At 42.3% G+C, this 18,712-nt stretch overlaps 1 protein-coding gene across 1 annotated transcript in view; it reads right to left on the bottom strand.

Moving 5' to 3' along the window:
- CTNNA3 (catenin alpha 3) overlaps positions 1-18,712 on the bottom strand; it is a 902,456-nt gene that overhangs the window by 489,649 nt on the left and 394,095 nt on the right. The window lies entirely within an intron of this gene.

Genomic DNA, 18,712 nt, shown 5'->3' with positions numbered 1-18,712 from the left:
GGCTTCCTGTAACTTGAGCCCATTATTCCATGTCCTGCACTCTGGGAGGATCGAGAAGAGATCCTGGCTCTCCTCTGTGTGAGAACCATTTAAGTATTTGAAGAGTGCTATCATGTCTCCCCTCAATCTCCTCTTCTCCAGGCTAAATATGGCCAGTTCTTTCAGTCTCTCCTCATAGGGCTTTGTTTCTAGACCCCTGATCATCCTTGTTGCCCTCCTCTGAACACACTCAAGCTTGTCTGCATCCTTCTTGAAGCGTGGCTTCCAAAAAGCCCATGCTGCTTGGAAGCCCAGGAATTTGGAGTTTTTTGAGATTCCTATACCTTGTCAGGCTGAAGTAGCAGGGCAGGAGGAGCAGCAGAGGCAATAATTTCCTCCCTGTCCTCCATCCTTCGCTTGTTTGCTAGACAGGGTTCTCAGATGGTCCAGCGAGGGCACCTTGGAGTGTGAGGGAAGGAGGCTGGAAGAAACTCTGGATAAATTATGTCCTGGCCTCTCCAGTCACCTCCCCTCCCCACCCACCAGAATGCCCCCTTTCCCCCTTCCTCGGGGTCAAACTTCCAAACTTGGAGAAGCAGCTGGCATAGGCCTCTCCATTGGGCTGGGGAAGGAGAGGCGGATCTCTGGCTCCCCCTTCTGATGTTGAAGCACTGTCTCCAACCTCAGAGGAGGGAATCTGAACCATCCTACGGTCCCTGGGATGCTGTCCCATGACTGTAGGATTGCTCTCTTAGCCCTTCTGGGAGTAACCAGAATTGAGCAGAAACACTCATTTCTGAAAAGGGGCATGTTAGCAGGGCTCGTACAAGGGTACTCTGCTGATCTGTCCCAGTCCAAATATGAGTGTTTCTGCTCATTCCAGAGCTTCCTATAGGAAGCATTAAATCTCCCTTGTGCAAACAATGGCTCCTGCTTGCAGAATGGAATCAGCAGGAGAGGTTGCTTGTACAATGGTCCTATTCAATACTGTCCTATAGATTTTTAAAAACTAATCTTTTGTGCTTTCTGCCACTATTCAAGCTTCCATTCGCACAACAAAGAGATAATCAAATGAGCAGAAAAGCTCAGATCAGAAAAAGTGAAACAGAGTGGGGAGAGATGGGGGGGGGGGGAATACCCAGATGATCCTCAATAAAGTCTTCTTTCGATGCTGCACATGTTTTCACAAAATTTCCCATATTTTTATACATCTCTTCCATCCCTAGATTTGTATATGCTACTTCTGCTTTGACTGCTAAGTCCACTAACTCTAATATCTAGGTATCTATGTCTGATGTTGTTTTATCCTTTGATTTATCCAGCACCTGTCTTTTAGCATAACAATCCTATTGTTCTCATCCAAGCCTGTTGTTCCTTCTTTATGTTTCAAATAGCACTTCCTCTATTCAGCTGTTCTTCTGATTGCTGATATTGTACTGGGACAGGAGGTGAGGAGGGATTTGCAGTTCATTCTATAACTGAATAGCTTCTCAATAAAGCTCTTAAAATTTGAAGGATGATGGCAAAGACATTCCTAGGACCAAATTACACCTTCAGTCACTGGTTTAGTGCAGTCATTAAGCTACCCAATCATCCAGTGTGGTTACATGTTTCATGAACTCAATACATGCATGATGACTGCCGAATGCAAAAGCATTGCTGCAGCTTCTTGATTATATATCTGGGAATAGTGCACTGTCTTTTTAAGACTTGTTATGTATCTATTGATGCTAATAAGGGTCTGGTTGAGACTACCTAGAAGACAAGGCATGGCCAGCCCTAGAGAAGGAGAGAGCTCGTGCAGCACAGAAACTGATCTCTTTCCTAGTTAATTAATAAAGTAGATTCTTTAAAGACCCAGTAAGGTCTGATTTTTCATAAAGAAAACAGCACAATGTATACCAGCTGTTCAGGCTACAAAACAGCTATGGGCAGGTTAAACACTCATCTGACCATTGATCCTGTTGGCAATATAAGGAAGCAGAGACATTTGGAAGTTATGCTATATACAGATACATGCCAAGTTTGAGAGTCCAGAAGCACACCTGGCCCATAGAACTTTGTATACATAGGAAAGGAGCCACACAATCCTTACTGGTTTGGTTAAATAATACCCACCCATAGTGAATCATGGTCATGTGTCATAGCCTTCTTTTCCTGGGAACCCTTAAACCAGGGGTGGGCAATGCATGGCCCATGGGCCAAATGCTGCTTTCCTTGGCCATTGACATGGATCTCCCCACTCTCAGTGCCTGCCACCGCTGCCACCCCACAAAGCCCAGCAATGTATCCCCGCTCCCAGCCCTCTGAAGTTGTCCACCCCTGCCTTCAACATTTGAAACCATCTCAAACTGAATTCCCTTTGGCAAAGCTGCTCCTGCTGGAGTTCCCAATATTTTCATCCAACCTGTTTCCTGCTGGTTTTGCCAAGACCCCACTTAGGGGAGGAGCCAGTGGGGAGTGGAGAGTAATCCTGCCCTTGGAATAGCATTGCGAAGTGTTTCCACTTTGTCAAATCCAGTGGGAGTTAGTGGTCCAAGCCCCAGGCATGTGCTTACAGGTAGGCCTGGTTCGGATGACACGATAATCAACGGGGAAGGGAGGCAACTTTCCGTTGAGTTGATTATTGTGTTGTGGGGGGGAAGGGACACAACACACCCTACATTATTTTGTTCATTTAAACAACGCAGAAAAACAACGAGCTGCTCCGTTGCTTATCAAATAATCAATTGATTAAAATGTCGTGTGGAGGGCTCGCTACCCTCGTTGAGTAAACTATTCCATAGATGATAGAGTTCTCTGGTAGGAGCAGCTGAAAACACCCCAGCTGCTCCTGTACAGCCAGCAGAACTCACAATGGCTGATGGGATAGGGCTGGAAAGACTGAGGGAGGGAGGACAGCAGCCACCCAGAAGGTTGCGGGGACTTTTAGCCACACAAAGGGGGCAGGAGCAACATGTCGTGTGGGGAGTACTGGCAAAATAATGAATAGTGAGTGTGCTATTCCCCCCTCTGTTGCCTAATATGTCATCCAAACCAGGCCAATGAGTTGATTTTAGGATGAAAAGCAAGTAGTTAACTACAGGTGCAACCCTAAGCTCAATTACTGAGGATTAAGGCAAAGAACACAAGAGAATTTACTTCTGAGTAAACATTGATCTAATTAATATAACTAATTAATTACAATGATGTCTACAGTGCCTTTTTGAAACAAGTGCACTCAAGTTGGCTCAATGTGCATAGGATTAGGCCCCATAATAAAAGCCGTCTCCTGCAAACGTATAAGCAGTGTTGACAGCACTACTAGCAAATGAAGTCCTTCCTTTGATTCACGCTATGCACTTAAAGCAATTTCCCCTAACAAATGACTTGTCTCTGCTCCTTAGTCTAAGGAAACTTATCTTAATTAAATATCACGAGAGTATCTGTGTCAGTCCTGTTGTAGCAAAAGAAGAATCCTATGGCATCAGAAGAAGAAGAAGAAGAAGAAGAAGAAGAAGAAGAAGAAGAAGAAGAAGAAGAAGAAGAAGAAGAAGAAGAAGAAGAAGAAGAAGAAGAAGAAGAAGAAGAAACTAAAGTATGCACAATAAATCCATTCATCTTTAAGGTGCTACAGGATGCTTTGTCTGAATTATATCAAACATTTTGCCTGTTGAGATACTGATACTGATCATCAGTTGACTATCAGCCCAAATTTTTATTTTGTCCAGATCAAAAATAAAATCAAGATTTTCCAGTTAACTGATAGAGTTTTATGTTAGACTAGATGTACACAATTCTTCAGAGTTGTTCCAAACATTCCATTGAGATGGGAGATAAAGAGGAGATGATCTGAATTCTGCCTATCCATCAGATTAATAAACACAAAGGGAAAACATTAGGGATTTGGGGTTGGCCATAACAGTGCCTCTCTAAAGCAAAGCAAACAAACAAACAATGGCTTCTGCTTCACAATCAGGGCCAACTCACATTGCAACCCTGACATGTAACTGCCACTGGAAAATACTCATCCTACACTGATTTCCAGTCAAGCAGTATATGGTGAGGGGCGGGAAGAGGGTGCCTCTCTGATTGCCACTGGCTCACTGATGAGCTCGGCATGGATGAGTTATTTACATGCCACCAAAACGATTTGATTTATTAGCTCCTGTTATGGTGGCATGTCACATGCTAACAGTCGATCCATGTTCAGTGCAGGCTAATGGCTGTCACAATGTACAATATCTCTCAGCATACATACTGAGCATTCTCCAGAGGTATTCTACATGTTAAGGTGTTTGGGTGACTTAAATCTTATGATTTAACCACTGAACTTTGGGTCAGGAAGGAATTTTCTCCCATCAGATTGGCTAGTGACGTGTGTGTGTGTGTGTGTGTGTGTGTACACACTCCACCCTATACTATGTACAGAAGTCATTTATTGCCATTTTGATCTCAGAAACGGAAACCATAGACAGCATCACAGTCTTAAATATATATGCCAAGAAAAATGGGAAGCGAAAGCCTAGGTTTTTACAGCAGGTGGGAGTCTTCTTGTCAATGGTCAAGCTGTAATGGGATGTACTTGTTGGGTTATTGTGCCAGAACTTTTCTCTCTCTGGAACTCTGTTTGTGCTCAGAAACAAACACACATCACGCAGGTCTTACACAGCAGAGCTGGTTTATTTCCTTCAGGCTTCTGTGCAGTTCAGTTCAGATCAGCACACTGAGGCATACACAGAGAGCAGTGATCAGAGAGCAGTGATCAGTAAGCAGTGATCAGTTCCATTTTACACAAGTGAGAAACTATATACATATCTTACACAATTCTTATCTACATTACATACAGCTGTGATGAGGCTAACTTAGAATCTTGGCAAGGTTCCCAGAACAGCCTCTATCTCAAGGTAATTGCCCACAGATAGACTTTCTCTGTTTAACCCTGAGATAGCCATACACACACAATTTTAATGACTAAGCAAGTATTTCTTTTCATATACTTAACAGTCCTCCTCTTGCGTATGTTGTTTAAATTGTGTTACAATCTGAGACCCAGCTTTAAAAGCATCTCTTTGTGTTTTACCATTGATACGTTCCACCTGTCCTGTCTCATTTTGTTTTACTTTGAATACCCATTTACAGGTAATGGCTTTACGACCTTCAGGTAAAGATACTAGCTCCCACGTTTCATTTTTTTCCATTGCTCTGATTTCCTCTGACATTGCTTCATGCCAGCCCTGAGCTTCTGTAGGTTCCATTTCCTGAATTTCCTCAAATGAAGTAGGTTCATATGCTATCAGTAAAGCTCTATGAGAAACCTGTTTGCTTTGGTATTCATCTGAGTAACGAATTGGAGCTTTGCGTTCCCTTTCTGGTCGCTTTGGCATAGTTACAGGCATAGTTTCCTCCTTTACAGTTTCTTCCCCCTCCCTCTCTTGCTGAGATTGTTCAGGAATTTCTTCTGTTTCTACAGCTTTCTGTTCTACAGGCAAACTTACATACTGTTTTGTTTCCTGCATTTGTTCATGAAAGACTACATCTCTGCTCACAATTACACTTTTGTGATATGGAGACCACAAACGATAGCCTTTTGTTTGTGTATCATATCCCAACAGTTTACATTCCAAACCTCTTTGAGCTAGCTTTCCTGGTCTGTTTTCTTTCTGAATATGAGCAAAACATTTACTCCCAAAAACCCTTATATGTGACACTCTAGGTTTTCTTTTGTAAAACATTTCATATGGAGTTTTTTCATGTACAGAGTGGTAAAGCCTGTTTAACAAATAATTTGAGGTGGACAAAGCTTCTGCCCAGAACAGATTAGACAATCCTGACTCTTTCAATAGAGCTCTTAACATGTTCTGCAAGGTTCTGTTTTTCCTTTCTGCAACTCCATTTTGAAATGGTGAATATGGAGCAGTAAGGTCATGTTGTATACCCTCATCACTGAGGAATTTTTTTAATTGGTTGCTAAGAAATTCACCTCCCCGGTCCATTCTTAGATTAGCTATAGGTTCTTTAAATCTATTTTTACTCCACTTAACAAAGGCTTTAAACTTTCCAAAAGTTTCACTCTTCTGTTTTAACACATACACAAATCCAAATCTACTGTAATCATCAACAATAGACAAGAAAAATCTGTTTCCTCCTTGACTTGTCTCAAAAGGACCTGCAAGATCTGCATGTATTAATTCAAAAATTCTTTTTGTTGTTCTCTCACTATGTTTTGGAATGTTTGACTTATGACACTTGGTTTCACTGCATACATTACATTCTACATAGTTAGAACATGGTTTGATTTTCACCCCTTCACACAATTCTGGAATCTTAGAAATTGTTTTATAGTTAGCATGACCAAACCTTTTATGAGTTAAATGGATACACTCTTGGTGTGGTTTGCAATTGGCTATTGTTTTTGTTGTGACTTTGCTGGCTACAACTTCATGTTCTGTACAAGTATTAATCACATACAAAGATTCTTTCATTATTCCTTGCACACACACCTTGTTTCCCTGTTTTATAGTACAATTTTCTTCAGTAAAACAAACCTCATACCCCATTTCTGTTAACTGAAACACACTTAGAAGGTTTGTTTCCAATTCTGGTACATATAAAACACTTTGTAGTTCAACTCCCAGACAATCAAAATATACATTACCCACACCACAAATCTGGATTTTTGTTCCATTTGCAAGGGTAACACACTTTTGCTCTGAAGTAGAAGTTTCCAAGGTTACAAATGAAAGTTTGTCTTTTGCCATACTTATTGAAGCCCCAGAGTCCAAAAACCAAGGATTCATTGTCTCTTTGACTCTTGCTAGAAGACACTTCTTTGTTGATTCAGCTTCATTCATGTTGTTTTCTTCTCTCCACTTTGCTGTTGACTGCTTTTTCTTCTTGTTGTTGTTGCAATCCCGCCTTAAGTGTTCTGTGGAACCACAGTTAAAGCATTTCCTTGCCTTTAATGCAGCCACCACGTCAGAAGATTTATGGCTTTGTTGAAATTCAGCCACAGGATGTTTAAAGCTCTGTTGTTTTGAAGCTTGTCTTCTTTCATAGGTTTCCAGTAGTTTTCCAGCTACATACTCGAGGGTTAAATTTTTCTCCTCTTGACTTTCCATCATGGTGACAACCGCGTCGTACGATGAATCAAGACTTGACAAAATCACATAGACTTGGTGTATAGTTGTAAACTCCATCCCTCGTGCCCTGAGTTGATTGAAGATTTCTCTCATGCTTTTCAAATGGTTTGACATAGACTCCCCTGGTTTCAGCTTCATTCCATACAGCTTCCGGGTTAGAATTATTTTACTGCCCGCTGTTTCTCTTTGATATACAGCTTGCAGCGCATTCCAGCACTCTTTTGATGTATTCAAAAACTGAATGAAGGAAATTTGAGAGTCTTCCACAGCTAATGCAATAACTGCCATTGCTTTTGCATCATCCTTAAACCATTTAGCATTCTGTGGATCTGCTCTATCTGGTGGATCCTCTGTGACTACATACCACAGTTCAGCCTGAATCAGATACATTTGCATTTTGTAAGACCATAATGCATAGTTAGAGTCATTCAGCTTTTCCAACAATTGATGCAAACCAGACATATTAGCTCCTGCCATTCCCTCTGCTTTAGGAATTGGTATCTCACCGTCCTCCTGCTCAGAGTCCTCCTCAGAGTCAGCCGACTGAGATTTTTCCTCACTTTGCAGCACTGGCTTTAGCTTGATGTCTTCCTTCATCAACAGTTTTCTGTTTTAGCAGACTCCTGGTTCTGATACTGCACCGTTCCCATCAAGTTCTGGTTCTTCTGCCTGGGTTAGGCTGGCGTAGACTTGCCTGGACTGGACTGGGCTAGACTGGGCCCATAACCTTTGTTGGGTTATTGTGCCAGAACTTTTCTCTCTCTGGAACTCTGTTTGTGCTCAGAAACAAACACACATCACGCAGGTCTTACACAGCAGAGCTGGTTTATTTCCTTCAGGCTTCTGTGCAGTTCAGTTCAGATCAGCACACTGAGGCATACACAGAGAGCAGTGATCAGAGAGCAGTGATCAGTAAGCAGTGATCAGTTCCATTTTACACAAGTGAGAAACTATATACATATCTTACACAATTCTTATCTACATTACATACAGCTGTGATGAGGCTAACTTAGAATCTTGGCAAGGTTCCCAGAACAGCCTCTATCTCAAGGTAATTGCCCACAGATAGACTTTCTCTGTTTAACCCTGAGATAGCCATACACACACAATTTTAATGACTAAGCAAGTATTTCTTTTCATATACTTAACAGTACTGGTTAGCAAAAGCTCTTTGAGCACACAATGTGGCAAAAAGCCTTGATAAGTGGATCTTGCCTTGCATGAGGACAAACATTTCTTGAAGGGATTATATGATGAGATGAATATATTTTGCTATATATATTGTCTCATCACATAAACGTTCAGTGACTATGGTTATAATTAGGTCTGCACAACTGGACATTTATGAACTCATTGATTAGGATTTATAGGGTTGGATCCAATGTTAGTCCTACTCACAGTAGACCCATTGAAAAGAATGGGATTTAACTGAGACTAAGGCCTCATCTACACCAAGCAGGATATTCTACTATGAAAGTGGTATATAAAAGGCAGGAGCCACACTACTGCTTTACAGCGGTATTGAAGTGTACTGCAGGATCTACACTACTGCTTTATAGTGATACTGAAGTGCATTGACAACTGTTGGGGCCCATGACATGTCTACACCAAGCAGGATATAACACTATGAATGTGGTATATAGTATGTGTCAATGGGCCCCAGCAGTTATCAGTGCACTTCAATACCACTATAAAGCAGTAATGTACAGTAGCTCCTCCCTTTTATATACCACTTTCATACCACTTTCATAGTGGAATATCCTGCTTGGTGTAGATGAGCCCTAACATTAGAGACAACCCACTTGACACAACTCATACATCATTCTGCTGAACTTACTGTATTGCTTTGCTCATATCACTATTGCAGGATAGCATAATAAGAGGCTTAGGATGACCATGTTTACAGGGAACAGTCCTCTATTTGAAGGGTTGCCCATCTTCTATTGTGTAGTTGTCCTCCATTTGAAGGACTGTCCAGTCTCCAGTTTAAAGATCAAGAACCATCAGGAGAAAGAGCCCAGGGGCCTTGAAGTTGTCCATCAAGAGAACCTGGAGACCAGATGGAGCAGGCCCACAGGTCACCTGGTCACAGTGTTCCACACTATAGTGAGATGTCCTGTATTTCTATTTAGAATATAGTGGGGGTTTTTTTCTAAATTAGCATCTATACTATTAGCATATGCAAATAGGTGTCTTCTTTCATCCTCTTTTTGGTGATGCCTGTCCTCTTTTTGGGTGATTCACAAGTGGCAACCCTAGAGACGCTAGCATCTTTGCATAGGAACAGTTAGTTGGGGCACCTCTAAGTGAAAACTATCTAACACAATTAGTTCCAGTAGTACTGGTGAAGACAAAGCGCCTTGCTAGACCTACCTCAGAATCCGTGTGGAAGGAGCAGCCAGCCTGCGCTAGAAGTAGCGTGGGCTGTCGCTCCTTTCCACACGTCAGACGCAATGGGGAAAGGAAAGCCCTGTCGCATCTTCCATTTTCTTAAAAAAGTTTAAGAGGCCATGTGCACAGGAGCGCACCAACGAAAAGGTAAGTTGTTGTTTTTTAAAAAATAAAGGGTTCCCAGCTCCCCCCTGCCCCCGATTTCCCCCCACAATGTCTGATGCCCCCCGCTCGCCCCCCCCACTCACCCCCTTGCTTGCCCGTCTGTCCGCTCACTCGCCAGTCCACTTGTCGCCCCCGCTCACCATGTCCCCTCCACCACCACCCCGGCCGCAAGCTCCCCACCCTGGCTCTACTCTCCCCCCATCTCTCCTGCCAGGTCCGCTCTTCCCCCCTGGCCTCCATCTCTCCCCCCTGCAATTCCCTCGCCCCCGGCCCGATGGGCACAGCATGCAGCTTCTCCTGGCTACTCATGAGTAAGTGAGCAGCTGGGGAAAGCCACGGAATCAGCTAGACTCTCCGCAGCCACGGGCTCAACCCAGGGCTGCGGAAAAACTGGGCCACAAGTGGATCCAGTTATCCTGGGTCAAGGGAGGGTTTAGCCCGGCCTGACCCCAGGACCCCCTGTGCGTCATCTGCACTCACAGCAGGGAGCCTGGGCCTCGCACCAGGCTAAACCCTTGTCTAGGAAGGCCCAAAGTGATGCTAGTGCATTTAACAGACACTCTGGTCCAGCCAGCTCCAGAATATCCTGCCCATTCCATTGATGGAGACTTTCCCTGAATTGATTGGAAAAAGTGCAAGACTTGATTCTAACTGAAGACTGGAGAGATCAGCCATCAAACATGACTGAAAGTGTTAATTGCACCCACGAGAAGAGAGCCATCATTGTTTGGTAATTATCCTCTGTTATGGTTAGAATTTGTGGTTTACTGTTTAATAAAATCTAATTGTATCTTTCTCCCTTTTATGGCCTTGATTTCTGTTCCTGATTACACGGTCTATTAAACACTCAAGTGGTGTCAGCACTTGAGGTCAGCATAGGCCTTTTAGTGCTTATAGGGAGGACGTTTCCATTATAGAAACATTTTATGGACTATGGTACTTAGTTTTATGTGATTTTGCCAGAGTGTGATTTCAAGGAGCAGAGCAGGCAAACTGTGGCCCTCCAGATGTGGTTGGACTGCAACTCCCATCATCACTGACTGTTGACTCTGTGGGACTTGCAGCCCAACAACATCTGGAGGGCCACCAATTATTGCCCAACCCTGCTTAAAGCACTGGACTAGTCATGCCTTGCATTTGTTCCGCTTCTAGAGCCAATAAGGAGAAAAGATGAACACTGAACCAAAGACATTATGGCTGAAGGACTTGCCACCAAGAGGTCACTTGATAGGAAACAGAAAAACCAACTGGTAATGAGCAGCAATACGACACACACATACACACAGAGCCAACAACTCACATCCTAAACTCCTCTTGCTAATCCCTTCTGCTCGTTTATCTATGAATCCTTGTTGTGCTGAGCTTTTATTATATAACTCAGGACCATAAACTTTATTTTCCCCCAGCAACACAAGGAGAATCTTTATTTTAAGGTCTAAACGACTCCTGGAATTATAGAAGAGACTGCTCCTTCCCAACTCCATGCTCCAAATGTGCCTACAAGTCATGCTCAGCCAATGGCCTCTGGTGACATCAGGTACATTAATCAGCTTGCAACCAAATTCAAAATGGCCACCGCTGCTGGTGAGCGGAACTGGCAAAGGGCAACAGAGCTTATGCCGCTCATATGTGCACTTGCTTTGTCAGTGTGTTCTGATATATTGCTGGGTTCACATTTGATATATCCATGTCTCTCCATACTTTTGCCAACAATAGCACCCCTTGACCTGCTGTGCCAAGTCTTTCATCCATGTTTTTTCATGGTGGTTGTCCTAATTAATTCTCAGAGCCACTGTTTCTATGCTTCATCTCTCATAGTTATTCTTGATAAGCAACTGAACCTATGGTTTGATATTCCTTTGATAAAGGAAATAATAATAATAGTAATAATAATAATAATAGTAATAATAATAATAATAAACCACCCACTAACCCCTTTAACTAATAATACATGCTGTATGTTCAGGCTGTCTGCCAACACTCCGCACAAGTATGCTCTAGCTTCCTCATTCTCAGCAATATTAATACTGGTAGAAATATTTCCAGCCGGTGAAATTTTCTTCATTGTCTCCCACAGTTTCTTTCTGGGACACTTTTCCCCTGTTACTTTTTCAAATAAATAAATAAATCCAACATTTCTTCCATGCCTAGCTTTTCAATTACAAAACCTGCCTCCTCTTCCTCCTCCTCCTGCAGTCCCATCTACTTCTGTCTGTTATCAGAAGATAGAATAGGGGAGGGCACAGACAATCTTCTTAGCCTTTTCTCCCAGCTATCTTTTCTTTTTTTTCCCCCTCACTCAAAGTATAACATCATTCCTTGGTACCCAACTGTCCTCTAAATGGTGGGTGGAGGAGGAGGAAATCTCTTCCAAACCTACTTTTTACACACAGAAGGCTAAGCAAATAAATGGTACACAATTTTTGTTCATTGTTTACATCCATTCCAGGAATCAATTTACCTTGAAATAATGACTCAGTCTCCTGAGAGTCTGCTATGCTGAGAATGATATGATTCACACCACACAATTCAATGAAACAGCATTTTGCACTGTCAACTTGCTCACTTGGTGTTATAGGCAATAGGCAATGTCATCTCATGTGAAAGGTAAGCTACATACTAAGCTGTGATTTATTTACTTTATTTTTTATTATTTGGGCAGTGACTCTGGAACTCGCAGTAATAGACTGTGCTCGAACTCTGAATTATGGTGTGATGTTAATTTTGTTTTTAGTGCAACAGAAATAGGTGGTGTGGAACTAGGACTGGAAAACAAAGGATGTAGTACAGCCAACCAGGCTTTAATGGCCTCTTATCAATGCATCCCAGTTGGCTCAGACAGCTTTTCATTTCTATCCTGGGTTCTTTTGCAACACCTCCGTACCAGATCAAGATTATATTACTACTCGCCTTTGACAGCTATCTAGGGGTCCAACAGAACCAGAGTTGCTTAAAAATTCCTAGAAGTCTTTGGAAGGTGAAGACTATTTTATTTTTTCATTTATTTTCTTTATTATAGATGGGGCAGCTGAACTTACTCATTAGCTGCAGAAAGATTGTCATTTTTAATTTTTATTTATTTATTACATTTTTATACCGCCCAATGGCTGAAGCTCTCTGGGCGGTTCACAAAGAGAGTTAAAATAGTGCATTAAACACTTTGTTGCCCTGGAGGTACACACTTACTGATTTTATTAGCCTGGTTCACATTCAATGACAATCCAGAGTTTTATTAAATCCTGGGCTATCACAAACCAGCCAGCATGCTAATTATCACAGCTCAATCACTCCCAGTTGGCTCCTTATGCCAGCAGGAGCAGCCAAACAACCCAGGGACACTCTATCCCTGGGTTGTTTGGTGGGACATCTGACTTTCTACCTGACAAGCCAGAGAAATAACCTGTGGTTTATACTTGGGTTATTTCTCTGTTTTGCCAAGGGAGAGACAAGCCAGAGTTCTGGATTTAGACATCATGCTAAGCAACCAAGGGCTGGAGCATCCCTGGGTTGTTTAGCTGCTTCTGCTAGCAGTGGAATCAATTGAGCCACATCAACTAGCACACTAGCTTGTTCACTACAACCCAGTGGTTTTTTTAAAAAAAAACATGGGTTGTCATTGCATGTGAACCAGGACATGGATTTTTCATAGCAAATAATACAGAAAACAACAAATAGAACCCCTTTACTCCTTCCACAGAAACAATAAACATAGGCCTTAGCTAGACCTAAGGATTATCCCAGGCAAATGGAGGGGTCGACCCTGTCTGCTCCCAGGATCCCCTGTGTGTCATTTGGATGTACAGGGATAACCCCAGGACAATCCTGGGATATAGGGCTGGTCTAGCCATGGCCATAACTACAATTAGAGTTACAGTTACCCTTCTCCTCTCCAGCTGTTCACTTTTACTTATGCACATGTTGTTGTTTTTGCCCCGTCCCTGTCTCTGATCAAACCGGTCTCGAAAGACTTTTGAGGCATGGTGAGTCCTGCAAAATTGGTTTAACAGAGGCACGGGTGGTGGGAGGCTACATACCACAAGCAACTATTGCCTCTCTCGTACCACCATCAACATTCTGGAGACAATGATTGTCTCCAGCCCTTGTGTGATGTCACCATTTCAAGGTGTTTCAAAAGTATTGGAAAGGGTTCCAGCAAGAAAGACAAAGAAAATTCCTAAGAATCATAACGTACAGCACAAACCATGTTCAGAATGTTGTAACGGAGGGAAAAGTAACATAAAATGCAGCCCATGTTTAATTCACTTTCAAACCACTTGAGAAACCAGCGAGTAGTACGGCCTTCTGAAGTGCATTTACCCAACAGCACCTCACAAAATGTAAGGAGAAGATATATGGCTAAAAATGTAAATGAAATTATATCCGTAATAGTAAAGTGTCAAAAGCAACTAGAGTGAGTTCATAACTGTCTTAGAAGCAATCTTCTGTCTTCGTAGTAGAAACAACTGGAATCAAGTATGTCCTACCAATATCCATTTACTGTTCACTGGAGTGATTTTGGCAATTTAGATGGGAGAAAGCTCATCCCAAAATAGCAGTATTATTTATTGCTATGATGAACTATCGTATAAATGGCTTCAAGATTATATGCTATAGAAAAGCAGATAAGGGAAAGGGGTAAAACAGAGCAGGAAGCACTTTCTTAAAAAAAGGAAGAAAGTACAGGTTGTAGTATAACAGAGAGATCTAGCATTCCCATAAGCACTGCTGACATGATAGATAGATAGATAGATAGATAGATAGATAGATAGATAGATAGATAGATATAGATACTCAATCAGGCCTGCACAACTTATGACCCACCAAGCCAAATGAAGCTTATCAGCGTTGTGTGGTAGCCCAGAAGTGGTTCAAAACCTATCCATTTTCTGCTACTGCTAAAACAGCAGTCAAGCACCCTGCAGGGCACGATGCATGCTAGACTAGGCTTGATTCCAACATAAGAAGACATCCTTTGTTTCAATGGGGTTACTAACTCAAGTCCAGGGGTTGCTCTGGGTAGCCAAGTAAGATCGCCACACATTTTCTGGAGTAACATTGACCACTGACAAGCAAGAAGAAGCACTTCAGGGGCATTCTCCTCCACATGACTGTAACTGTGTGGAGGGTGAGGGCCATCATTCCCCTAGCCCCAGCCCCCTCCATCCGTGCATTTGGGGGAACATCTGTAAATGGGAGTTTATTGTATGGGACTAGGGTCTTCCCATGACTGAGAATCCAGATCACACAGGGTTCCCTGTCACAAGCCTATGGATGTCCAGCAGGCTCCACTTTTCATTTTCCCCTCAATGCAAGAATGGCAAGGTCAGTGGGTGTGGGGCCAGTGGGGCATGGGTTACAATTATGTGTAAGTGAACACCCAAAAAGGGCTTAGATCATGGGTGGGGAACCTCTTTCAGTGCAAGAGCCAAATTCAATTTAGGAAAAGCTCTTGGGGGCTGCATTCCAGGGATGGGCAGACTCAAGGCAAAGGTGGAAAGGCCAAAATCTTAAAAAAAAAATACCAATCTACTTTAGGTGAAAGCTCTTACAGCCAATAACAGAACCTTAGGAGAGGCATCTCAAACTTTCAGAATGATGGGGAAAACATGCACAAGCTGGAAACCCAACAAATAATGGGTGGCAAGGGAAAGGGGAATGACACCCCAGGAGGGCTTGATTTGGCACACAGGCCTGAGGTTCCCCACCCCTGGCTTAGATTAACTAGTATTCATGTTAGTACCTCCCAGGTAATTGCCACCAACCAATTTCTTTATATCCAGGTACATAGGGGGCCTTGGGGAACCTAAGCAACCAGAAGTTGAAGCCAACATCTAAGAGCTTACTCAAGCCAACAACCAAGAGCTTCTCTTCATTAAGCAAAGTCCCAAACCCTTACTGGGCTTTCTTCTTCCAGAGTCTTTCCAGGTTTCCGATGGGCTCCTTTAGATGGTGAACACATGATTTGGAATTGAAAACTTCCCTTCTTGGTAATGTTCTATATGTTCAATGAAACACTGCCATCTCATGGCTGAATTATAGCACAACACTGGCATTACACACTGCCGATTTAGCACCATTAACTAATACTACAACTTATCTTCAATCTTTCTGAAAGCAGGATAAAGGGGGGAACACAGGAGATGTCCTGGAAATTGACGACATTGTATAAAGGATCCCAAAATGTCTGTGAGTGACCCATCATGTATTTGCAATAAATCACTCATATAGAGAAGCTTAAGTGTTTCTGAAACATGTGTTCTTCAAAAACTACAACTGTTAATTAGAAGACGGTATTCCCAGGGTGGATAGTTCCTGTAACTAGTGCTTATGGAAGAACAAACATGTTGGAGATTGATAAAAGAGCATTTGAATGGCGGTGGCTGGTGGGAGAGAAGCTACTCTCTCTGTGTTTAATATAGAAAGATCAACTGGGATTGTGACAAGCTATTTTCAAAATGCTGAATAGGATTAATTTAAAAACTCAAACTTCTCGGAGAGGAGGGGGACCATTTGTTAAAGATAGCAGCTAACAAACCCAGTAGAAGGGGGTGCATGCAATGGCACAATGCTAAACATTACAGTATCCTACTCGCGAACTTACTGAGCAGGGATTTAAAGCATCTTGAAGGGGATCAAAAAAAGCTTGGCTTTGTGAGCACTCTTCTTTCCAGTTCCTTGCAGGAATGCTCTGTGTGTGTGTTTTTCAACTAAGGGTGTGTGTTTTTCAACCTCAGGAAAGAGCAGCACATCTGAACAAACTAAAAGAGATCAATACTTCTGAACTGCAGACTTCTTGGGAGACTGTGGCGGAATTCTGGGACTTCACTTCATGCTTGTTCTCTGTAGAATTAAACTGGGTAAAGCTGCTGTTGTTTTTTAATCAGCTCTTCCCTGCGGATGGAGTGGAGGAACAATGTTCAGTTTCATTTATTGTGAAGCATCCTTGTGTGGTTCAAGAAGCTCATATAGATAACCCTTCATGTACAGTAATAAAGACCTTGGATTATTTTGCGATGGACAGGGGTCAATGTATTCCTGCTACAACAAAGATTTTGTTTTTGTGAGCTTGGACATGCAATGCATCTCCTAATCAGCCTTGCAACCCCAACTGATCTGTGGCTATAGGCTTGAAGCAAAAGTCACATCTTGGCTTCCAATTTCTTCATTAGCCCAAGAAGAACTGCAGCTTGTATAACGGGAGATTGCAGCTCCTGGGTTTATGAGGTTTAGGAATAATCAACTGAAAGAATCAACAGCCATGGCATACAACCAAGATGGCCCAATCTTTGTGCTGGATATAATGCCAATGTATTCAGGCTGCCAGCCAATCTAGTCCAGAGCCTCTGAGATGTCTTTCAATTTGCTAAAGCTCATTATTGCTGCCTAATCATAATTTTTCATCCAAACATATTTATGTAGGTATATAAATACATCAGAAAATCCACAACCAGGCTAGGAGCTGGCTTAAATCAACCCACACAAAAGTTTCACAGATATAACCAATGCTAATAATGCAGAGATGTTGAAAGGTATGAAAACAATGCCCGACAATGTTATTTACAGCCATCTTTCAATTTGTTTTCTCTGTCAAAACAAGTTGACAATTTTCTCCGCCAGCTTTGTTATGTATTCTTCAGATGTTGTAGTAAAAATATTATTGTGTCAGCCGTGTATCTCTCCCTCCCCATCATGGCCCCACAGTGGGCAAGTCATGAATGAAACCGTATAGGCCTGCCTCCCCAAAATAACAAAATAAATCTGAAAAGGGAATTTACCAAGCAGATTAATGTGTCAAGTCAAGGGCTCAGAACTCAAAGACGCATAAAAACAGTATATGGCAGATGACAACAACTGAAAGACCCTTACCACGAAATATACTAGAGTGAGTGACCAGATTTAAAAGAGGGCAGGGCACCTGCATCTTTAACTGTTGTGATGAAGAGGAAATTTCACCAGGTTCTCCATATATACAAATAACACCTGCTGAAATTCCCTTTTCTATGCAACTGTTAAAGATACAGGAGCCCTGTCCCGCTTTTTATATGGTCACCCTGCTTTATCTTCATAAAATCCCTGTGAGTTAGCTTGCCCTGTGATGTACGAAAGACTGCTAAATAGTTCCAGGCCTAGAGGCAGCCAATGAAGGCCAAATTAGATGTGGTGTGGATCTGAACTTGATCCAAATCTACACCAGGCAGGCTATATCACTTTGAAAATGGTATATTCAATGTGTTCTGGGCCAAAACAGTTGCCAATACTGTTATAAACTGTTGTCAAGCAGTAGTGCAGATCCTGCCCAGAAGTTTAGTGGCACAAGAGAAGGAGTTATTATCGTTTACCTCCCCCTCCCTCCACCAGCTGTTTTCCTAAGCCAATGTTTTAAACTAAGTATTTTTCTCCCTGTATAGAAAGAAAATCAACTCAGTATTTTCTCCCCTCTGCAGAGAGGAAAGGCGAAAGCAGTTTGGGGCAATCTTTTCAACAAATTGCCTTATGAGAAATGGGTTAAGCACCCGCTCCAGCTGTCTCACTGCTGTATTAAATTCAAAGCTGCCCTCTGCTGCGTCTCAGTAAAAAAAAATTAAAAAAATAAAAGATGACTCCAAAATGTCTCCCCATATCTCTCACTGTTTGACCATAAGCTTCTTGGCTGAAGGGGAATCTCCCCTCAGGTTTTCCCTAAGTCCAAGTCCAGATCATTGAGTCCAGAACATTCCAGCTCTACTTTTGATGGCATTCATTTGGTGCTTAAGGAGAGGGGATGTTAAAGGACTTTTTCCCCAGTATAAATCAACATAAATCAGATTTCCTAGAGGCAACATTAGGTAGGGTGACCATAGGAAAAGGAGTACAGGGCTCCTGTATCGTTAACAGTTGTATTGAAAAGGAAATTTCAGCACGTGTCATTTGTATGTATGGGGAACCTGGTGAAATTACCTCTTCAGCACAATAGTTAAAGCTGCAGGTGCCCTGCCGTCTTTTAAATCTGGTCACTCTAGTATAGCTCCTGCAGCTTTAACTATTGTGATGAAGAGGGAATTTCACAAGGTTTTCAC

The sequence above is a fragment of the Elgaria multicarinata genome, chromosome 8 (assembly GCF_023053635.1).
Source record: "Elgaria multicarinata webbii isolate HBS135686 ecotype San Diego chromosome 8, rElgMul1.1.pri, whole genome shotgun sequence".
Taxonomy (NCBI): Eukaryota; Metazoa; Chordata; class Lepidosauria; order Squamata; family Anguidae; genus Elgaria; species Elgaria multicarinata.
This window is presented reverse-complemented; position numbering and strand designations above follow the sequence as displayed.